We start from the raw sequence: 9,914 nt of genomic DNA, 5'->3' as shown, positions 1-9,914 counted from the left end.
TGTGGGCCAGGTTGTATATCCCCAAAATTTATGTCATTTCACAATTATCTGTGTTCCCCATTAATTAGCAAACGTAAAAAAATATGGATAACGTTGTTTGAACTTTCAATTTGTGAACGAATAAAAAGTCAAAGAGGGATAATTAAACTTTTGAAAACAACTTTAAATTTGAATGAAAATTTTTAGATTTTTTTGCTTTAGTTTTCCCCTATAGAAGCTACAATTTTATTTCTTCCCACATGATTTTTTTATAAAAAAATATTCTTCCCATAATAAAAAATTTACTATTCTCTAAAATCATTTATTTTTCTAAAAAAAATTTCTAAAATTTTAAAAACTTTTAGTGAAACAAAGCTTAAATGAACTTAAAAGTTATTGGTGGGGTTTAAACTAGGGGGTACAAAAAAAAAAAGGGCGGATAAAATTTTGTTGGGGTGTTGGAAAAAAAAAAAAATTTTAAAATCTTGTAATTTTTTGAAAGTGTTAAAAGTTAATATATTAAACACGAGAAAATTTTTTTATATATCACAACGTAATTTTTTGTAGGGGTGTTCGAGTGAGCATGCAGCCCCCCAGTAGATCCACCCCTACGTAGTAGAAATAGATAAGCGAGATCAAATCAGAAAAAAAAGTGCGATTAGTGATTTGGTTTAAGCGGACCCCAGTGTTGAACCTAGTGCTATTGAACCCCGTATATGCGCGCGAATAAACAAGTATGAATGGAGTTAAAAAACACATTGTTTGCAACAAATTTTCTCAAATATGAAAATAAACTGCAACTACAAAAAAAAAAAAAAAATCAAGATTTTGAATACAAATTTTTTTGTTCCTTTATTCTTTTCTCCAAATTATTGGTCGTGAGTGGCGTAGTTGTTGCACATAGGATGATGCAGACCTGAGTTGATCTTGAAGAAGAACACCTCTACTTGATCACTTCGACTTTGAGAAAAATAATTGTATTTGATGTCTTCTTTCTTTGTAGATCTTACGAGATTTTATGGGATATTTGAGATATGCGATTCGAAGAATATGTCTTGTCTTTATAGGCATGAATTTAGGATTTTAGATAGAGCTAGTAGCCTTCAAAAAGCCCTTAACAATCTTTTGGACTTGATCTAAAACTATGAATTCAGCTTGTCTAGTAGATGCCCAACTTAAATCAGGTAAATTCTTATGTCTACCCACATTTAAGGACCTATTCTCTAAACTAACCCCCAAAAACGTCTAAAATTTTGAATATGTCATTAATGACGTAAGACAATTACAACAAGCAAAGAAAGTTCAGAGAAATGCCAGCATTTTTGTTGATAGTATCTTCAATGAATTTATGCAGGTATGGGGTAGGGAATAAAAATCTACTAAGATTCAAAGAAAAGTGCAGAAAAAATATACTCCTAAGAAGGTGCGCAAAACGTACCATTGTCTGCATGCAATTATTAGGCCCATAAATTCAGCTAATATTCAAAATTGTCATTATTGAGAATGAGGGACAAAAAAAAAGACAGGAGCCGGACCATAAACAGTATTGTCCCACTAACAAAAATACGTGAACCCCATTATTTCCTTTTGTTATCCCCAAAAAAGAGCAAGACATAATTTCCTCAGGAAAACTACTGAAAATTTGTGTAATTATATCAATAGTACTTCCTATTGTGAATCATTATGAGGTGATTTCATTATAGAAGAAACGACTAAAAATGAGTGCAATTTAACTACTATCGCCGTCAGTGCACCATTTTCACACTCTATCAAATTAAAATGATTGCCATAATAAAAGTAATTGTGTATAATTTTAAGCGAGTGAAATTATGAGGAGTTGAAAAAACTTAGGTGATTCGTTTTATCTGTCGAATTTTGATGGAGATAGTTACTCGTATTTGTGCCGATGAAAGATAGTAGGTACGTTGTAAAATTAATCGAGATGTGTGCGACAACACAATTATAAAAAAAGAAGAAGATAAACTTACGGAAATAAGCTAAACTATTATGGGTTTCTTTACTGATCTAGTAATTTCTGCTTCCGATATTAGAAGATATGTAGCTACCATTTCGTTAGTTATGTATTTGGACGCGTGTATTTGAAGGTGCTTGAATACATAACTAATACGTAAACAATAGCAGGATCTACTTAAATTTAGGTATTAATGGTGGTGTTTTTATGAAAAGGAATAATACCTTTTTTAATATCTTTCTCTCTTCCCTTCTTTTGGTAAAGGTAAATTTTGTTCCATAATTTTAGTTTCCATTTCTTTCTCCAACCATGATTTTCCTTCTCTCTTCCCTTCTTTTTGTAATAAATTCAAAATTCAAAAACATTAATAATAGGAAACACAAAAACAGAGATTATGATCATTCAACCGGTAATTCAAAAAATACATGATTTGTAACTTCAAAACACTTAAAAAACAATTGTATTTAAGTTTATATTGAAAAATTCAAATACACAAATACAATCAAACATTCATAAACGAATTTAAATGAGCATGTATTTGATTCATAGTTTCATCACTATTTCAAATACACAAATACATACAAACAAAATACATCACTCATTGGTTCAAATACACAAAAACATGCAAACATATGCATCCTTTGGTTCAAACACACAAATACATAGAAACATTCATAAACAAATTTAAATATTTAGCATGTATTTATTCGCGATTGATTATTATTTCAAATACACAAATACATGCAATAAAATACATCACATTTCAAATACATCGATTACGCATAAAACATTCATATACAAAATTGAATGTATGTGTGATACATAAACGATTAGTCAATGGTTCAAATACGCAAAAACATACGAACATATCATCCTTGGTTCAAATACAATTACATATATATTACTTAATGAAAACAAAAATAATAGTATAGAAAATCAACGAATCAAATAACATTGAAAGCCATTGAGGCATCAAGAAGGTATGTTAACAAATGCTATATTTTGATGCCCAAAAAAAAATTAAAAATAATCTAACATGTTTGGCAGAACCTGCAACAACAATGAAGTCATTGTTGAGAAGAAGTTAAGGTTTAGGGTTTAGTGGAAAAGAAGAAGCTAACAATGATAGCCGTTGTTGAGAAGAAGTTAGGGTTTAGGATTTAGTGGAAGGAAATGGAACATGTTTGAAGAAGGAAAGGGAAGGAAGAAGGAGAATCATGGTTGAAGAAGGAATGGGAAGCTAAAATTATGGAACCAATTTTAATAATAGTCAATACTATTACTAAGAGATTTGTTTAACTATGTATGTGTATAGTTGCGATATAGCTATGGATAGTAAATTAAAAGTAAATTAGTTACTAAATATAAATAACTAAAGGTAGTTATTATCAATAAATAGGTCTTATAAGAAGCTACATCAAGTAATTATTCCTAAAATATATATCCTAATTGAGGAAATGATGAAAAGACAACGTGGTGAGACATATAAATAAACAATAAAGGTCTTTTTTACTTATTTGTTTTGACATGATAGCCCCGAATGAGGTAAATTTATATGACTATTTAGGTCAAATTTAATAATTTATCTTTACTTAATGTGATTTTATCTTTTTCTTCTCGAAATTTATCTTAATTTAAAATTGTACAATAGAGGTTATGGTGGTTTTTACGTAAGTGTGGCGGTAAATTAATTGGTGTGGTAATTTAGCAACTCTCATAAATAAATTTCTAGATAGTAACACAAAAGGTCATCTGACTATGGTTAATGATCTCTAGGTTATGTTCTTTGTTTTATAATAAGGCTCTGACTTTTAGATCACATCAAAGTCACCTAATCAATATTTGACATAAAATACGACATGAAATTTAATTTAGTCCATATGGACTTTTCCTTTTTTTTTTTTTCAGTCCACGTGGCAAAAAGATCCGACCCGACCCGGTCCAAACCCAAATTAATCCTTATTAACCTTATTCTCTCTTAATTAAAATAGAGGTTCTCTCTCTCTCTCTCTCTCTCTCTCTCTCTCTCTCTCTCTCAGAAGAAAAAAAATTAGTTCATCATTTTATTAAAATCTTGTCGTCTTCGTTTTCCTTCTTTGCCTTCTTAGACTTCTTAAACATAGTCCTTCATGACTCTTTTCTTAAAAAGTTTGCATGATCTTTTGAAACACCCACGGTCGCTTGGCACCACGTATAACACTAGAAAATGAAATTTATTCATCATTCACACTCTCGCGACTTGACATTGGGTGTGTACCAAAACCTAGCCATAACGTCGACTTGCGTGTTAGTCACGCCAAATGAGAGAAGGAAAAAAGAAGACTACGCGATTTTATTAAAACGATGGGACAATTTTTTTCCACGGAGGAGAAACTCCATTTTAATTAAGAGAGAATAGGGTAAATAAGGGTTAATTTGTGTTTGAATCGGGTTGGATCTTATTGCCACGTGGATTGAGGAAAAAAAATAAAAAGTCCATATGGACTAAATTAAATGCCATGTCATATTTTATTTATCAAATATTAGGGTGACTTTTGATGTGACATAGAGAAAGTTGGGTGACCTTGTTGTTATAAAACAAAGAAGCATAACCTTGAGAAATCATTGCCCATAGTTGGGTGGCAATTATGCAAATTGCCCTTCTTTTGGGGCGGTCTTTAAATTTTGCCCCTCATATTTGTGGTCTTTAAATTTTACCCTTTGGCTAAAATTCATGGGTTCCAGGTTCGAACACCGCTCAGTCAAAAATTTTAAAAAAAGTTTACAAAGCAGAGTTTGAATTTTGCTATGCCCCCTCCGGCAGACTTTTAGTTATGTTTAACTAAAATTCTGCCGGAGGGGACAGACTTTGACTTGAGGCATAAATATGTATATATATATATATATATATATATTTAACTTTTGAAGATAAACTTTTAATTATGGCTTAATTAAAAGTGTGCTCCATAAGACATAACTAAAAGTATATACGTAAGGCGGAACTTTTCATAAAGCATCTAAAAGTTTGTCTTATAAGGCAAAGTCTATGCCTTAAGGAAAAGTTCTTGCGCTTACGGGACATACTTTTGGTTATGCCTTAACTAAAAACGAGGCGGAACGGATTTGAGTACGGGGGTTCGAATCATAAGACGGGACAACGACCTCGAAGCTAATGTATAACAAATAGTTAAACTAATGAACAAGTATCGGTATTTAATATATCAAAAAGGATACAAACTACTTATACACTATATAAATATAAGCATTATCATTACAATTGCACTCGACGAGTTGTCATCTTTTGAAAACGATCAATGATCGCGTCATTGAGTACACTTTCAATACTTCGTCTACATATAACAAACTAAACAATCATTCAAAAATCCATACTTTAATTCCTACATGTAGATCATTTTAATAAACTTCATTGAGGAAAAAGCTCTTTCCGCTATTGCGGTAGCCACGGGTAATATCAAGCTTAACCCAACGACAAATAAACAAGTCCCATTATGTCTTGTGCATATTTGATTCAACCGATGCCATCGAAAGATCTCGAGTCCTTTCAAATTTGAAAAAGCTTTGTCCTTCTCTCGCATGGTAAACATAATTGTCAAGATCAAAACTAAGATCATCAAGCTTGGAAGCGAACTCGTTTGGATAATAAGTAGCAAGCTTCATGATCCTTTTTTTATCATAATTTGCAAAAAGAATTCTCGGGACTCGACTAGCCGTACCGAAAGTAGATCGGTATTCCAGCACTAAACGATTGTTAAGCTACGAAAGTTGAAAATCAATAACGGCTAAAAAACTTCCACACGCGAATGATAAGAATAGATAACACTTGAGCTTTTACGCTTCGACTTTCCAAGACCATACTTCTCGTCCATTTCGGGGATCATAATACCATTCTTTTCACAAAATAAGGAGACGTCTTAACAAAATTCCATTCGAGTTCACTCCGATTGTAATTTTCTTTTTGTGAAATCAACGAAGCTTCATGCTTGTTAACAATATCTTGATCTTTTCGTTGCAAAGCCGTATTCAAATCATATGTAATCGCCAAAATTTTCAACATCAAATACGACGTGTAGATAAACTCGTAAGATCTAATGTCTTTGGAAGACTTTTTGCCATTGCTTTCTCATGATAATTTGCACCCTCGTTTGCAAAGAACTGCGTACGTACACAATTGATGAGAATAAGGAAATGAAGTTACGTACGTCTTAAAATGAGATCTGACGGGTATCACCAGGCCTTTGAAGTCCAAGTTCTTGATTTAATCCTTTAGTATAACTTAACAGACATGGTAATTCTACAATTTTTGACTTGATCATCTCGAACGTCTCCCTGCTTAAAAAGAACCTCCCGACGATATTTAAAACATTGGCAAGAATGTCAAAAAAAAAATTATTCACATCATGATGTTTTGCAACGACTACGAGTCGGTGCAATTGATGAGCAAGCAATGTCATGATATCGAAGAATTATCTTTCGAATAAGAGTTTTAAGACCGTTAACTTCTCTTGCATGTTACTAGCTCCATCATAACCTTGTCTGGTATTTGAGATCGACTCGAAGAATGGTCTAAAAGCAAAGAATAGATCGCTTCTTTCAATGACTTTACGAGATGTATCTTTCACGTGAACAAGACCGAGAAATCGCTCGATAACTTTACCCTCACATTTACATATCTCAAGACAAGAGCCATTTGTTCCTTATGAGAAACATCCTTAGACTCATCAACCAATATCCCAAAGTAATCTCCGTTCAAGTCTTGATAATTGCATTCATTGTTTCTTTTGCACAAGAATTCACGATGTCTTTTTGGATATCGGGAGAAGTCGTGGTGTTATTTTTTGGAGCTTTTTCTAGTACCGCATTTTTCACGTCTTTCTTATCCGCATACCACTTTAAGAGATCTAGAAAATGACCCCTTCTTGTAGAAGTTACACACTCGTTGTGACCACGGAAAGGCATTCCTTCTTTTAAAAGATACCTTATCACATCGTCAATGAACATTCGAACAAATAATCATCTTTAGAATTTCTCGAAAGGCTTGTCAAATGAAGTTAGAATAGATTGTTCTTGATTCATTAAATCTAGCATCATCGTGAAACATCGAGTATGAACACTAGTCACTTCGCCCTACATGCTTTTAAGCCTTTACATACCTTTGTTCCAACTTCGAAAACCTTTCGTTGTGAAAGCATCACTTACTTTTTTCCATATCCTCAAGCTCGTTTTAAACAAGTAACAACATAAGCAAATCTTTGCGTCTTTTTTAACACTATATTCTAACCGTTGAGAATATGGATCGTCAAACCAATCGGGATTAAAACGACGCAATTCTCCTCCATATCTCTACTTGGAAATTCAAATTCTTCGAGTTGGCAAGGTTTCTTTAGTATGTAATATCTCTCGCTCGGTCACGTATATTAGGAGAAAATTTCGACATTTTGTTTTCTTTCGAGCGAGATCACGATTTAAGATCCAATCGGCCAACACTTTGTCATTATCCGATGCATTGAAAAGATTGACAGGTGACGAAGAACTTGGCAAATGAGAACTTGGCAAAGGAGAGCTAGGAGTAGTATTTGAAGGAGCTTGAGGCTTGAAGAAATTCGTGATCATCTTGACTTTTTCTTAAAGATCCTAAAAGTCAAGAAAACACAAATTACACTTCAAATTTTGAAGAGCATACAAAAGCAATATATAATATGTTGTAGTTCACAATAGCTTTTAAAGGCTATTAACATATAACAATCAAATAATCTTAGTGTGACTCGTCTAAAAACGCGTTGCACTTCTTTAATTAATAATAGTTCACAATCTTAAAGTAATTTATTTTGCAAAAAATATCTTAAGCTTATCTTTTGTGTAGTCTCATATTTAAAGAGAAAACATATTGCACTCTATATAAAAATTAGAAATAAGAAAAGGACCACATACTTGTCGGCTTGTCGGGGATTTTGGTATTGAAATTTGGGAAGCAAAACAGGAAAATTTCATAAATATAGAAGGTCAAAGTTGGGGACAGCCTTCGAATCAAAGATTAAAAATCAATTCTTGAATATTATAAAGCAAACAAATGAGGAAGAAGAAAGGGGAAGGAAGCATAAAAGAAAGAATATCTCGTTATCTTGTACATACCGGTCGGCGATCGAATGATCGGAGGCCGTCGGCTTCTAGTTCTCGGTGAAAGGGGGCAACGAAGTGGTGATTTGCGAGCTTCAAAAGTTAAAACCCTAGCTTTTTTGAAAATTTATTTTTGATTTGGCTTTGTTGTGAAAGAGAAAGATGAAGAAGAATGGTAGCTACTGTGTACAACTCGTTTGGTTTTTTGCTTTTGGGGTTAGATTTGTTAATTTTAAATTTTGTACCCCAAATCCCAATGGAAAAAGCTGCTTCGTTTGCCTTTTTGCTTTTGGGTTTGGATTGTTAATTTTATATTTTGTACCCCAAATCCCAATGGAAAAACTAGTTCAATTGTTAAATTTTTTCTAATTTTAAAAAAGAATTATAAAAGGAAATGTTGCTTTATACCAAAGAAAACAAAAAAGAAAGCAGTGGGCGCTGGTGGGATTCGAACCTGCATCACGAGTGGGATAGCGCTTTGCTGAAGCCTTTGCCCGGCCAACGGGCTTAGTTTGCTTACTTATGTATGGGGGTTCGCAAGTAAATATTATCTATATTTACTAATTTTTTCTAGTACAAATACGGGTCTACGAAAAAGCTGCGGGTTCGGCCGAACCCCTGCGTATCCTTTGTGGCTCCCACATTTAAGTACGCACTATAAGGCATAACTAAACTGTGCCTTAAGGAAAAGTTACGCCTTATGGGGGCAAATTTTGATTATCTGGGATCGCGTATAACTTTAGTTTTCCTTAAGGATTGTCTGGGATCACGGGTATACATACTGACCACGCACGCGGGGTATTTTTTTATTTCTACGCATAAGCGGGGGTTGAACCCGAACCTCAAGTATTCACCCGCTTTATCCAAGCGAATGGCAAAACTCGAAAATAGCAAATATGAGGGGCGAAAATTTAAAGAACAAAAAGAAGGACGATCGCGCAAAAAAATGTAGTTGAATTGGCCTTTTGTATTCTTATCTCAATTAATTTCCCTACCTTTGATCAAAGACTTCGATTTTTGATGTTTGAAAATTAAAAAAATTCTGTTAAAATTATTTTCCCCTTTAATGGAATCTACTCGAGCGGCATGAGTTCGAATTAATTGAGTTAATTAGTACAGAATATTGTAAGATAAAAAAAATAACAAAGAAAGATATAAGCACATATTTGGTGTTTTTGATGAATTGTTAATGACTTCTAGGTTATTTACATTGTGATGTTTTTGCGTTAAATATATACTATGTTTTTAAATCATTTGTGATCATCTTGCCCTTAAACTCATATTCGGACGTCGAATTATTTTAAGTTGGTATACTATATTGATAAGGTGAAAAAGGGGACATTTATAAAAATTTAATATGATGAAAATGACATGTTCAGCTCAATCAAGGTACCAATCAAATATTAATTGCAGTGGTACTTTGCGTATATAAAAGTTGGACTTGGACCGTCAAACACGTGCACAACCACACATAGAACAAAAGTGATTTGACATAAACTCAACAAGTTGCAAAAAGTTAATCTTAGATTTTAAATTAAACAACGGCACTATTATTATGGATTTAATAATCTAATAGATTTTGAGAATCCCATGAGGATTTGTCATTTTTAGGGAATTGGAGAATAAATCACCATAGATGATAACAAAAACTAGAATTTAAATAACGCGTTATTATTTTCTTAAAAGTTGATATTTTCGATAAATAAAATAGGAAAATTCCAGTCAAAGTCAATGAATAGAATAGAAAATCCAACATCGACCAACTAGAGAATTTGCTTTTTTTGCTTTGTTTGTTTATTGAAGTAAAGGGAGCTTTCATGCCTTTTTTTTAATGTATTTTAAGAAGGTC

This window comes from Lycium ferocissimum, chromosome 8, assembly GCF_029784015.1.
Source record: "Lycium ferocissimum isolate CSIRO_LF1 chromosome 8, AGI_CSIRO_Lferr_CH_V1, whole genome shotgun sequence".
Classification (NCBI taxonomy): Eukaryota; Viridiplantae; Streptophyta; class Magnoliopsida; order Solanales; family Solanaceae; genus Lycium; species Lycium ferocissimum.
This window is presented reverse-complemented; position numbering follows the sequence as displayed.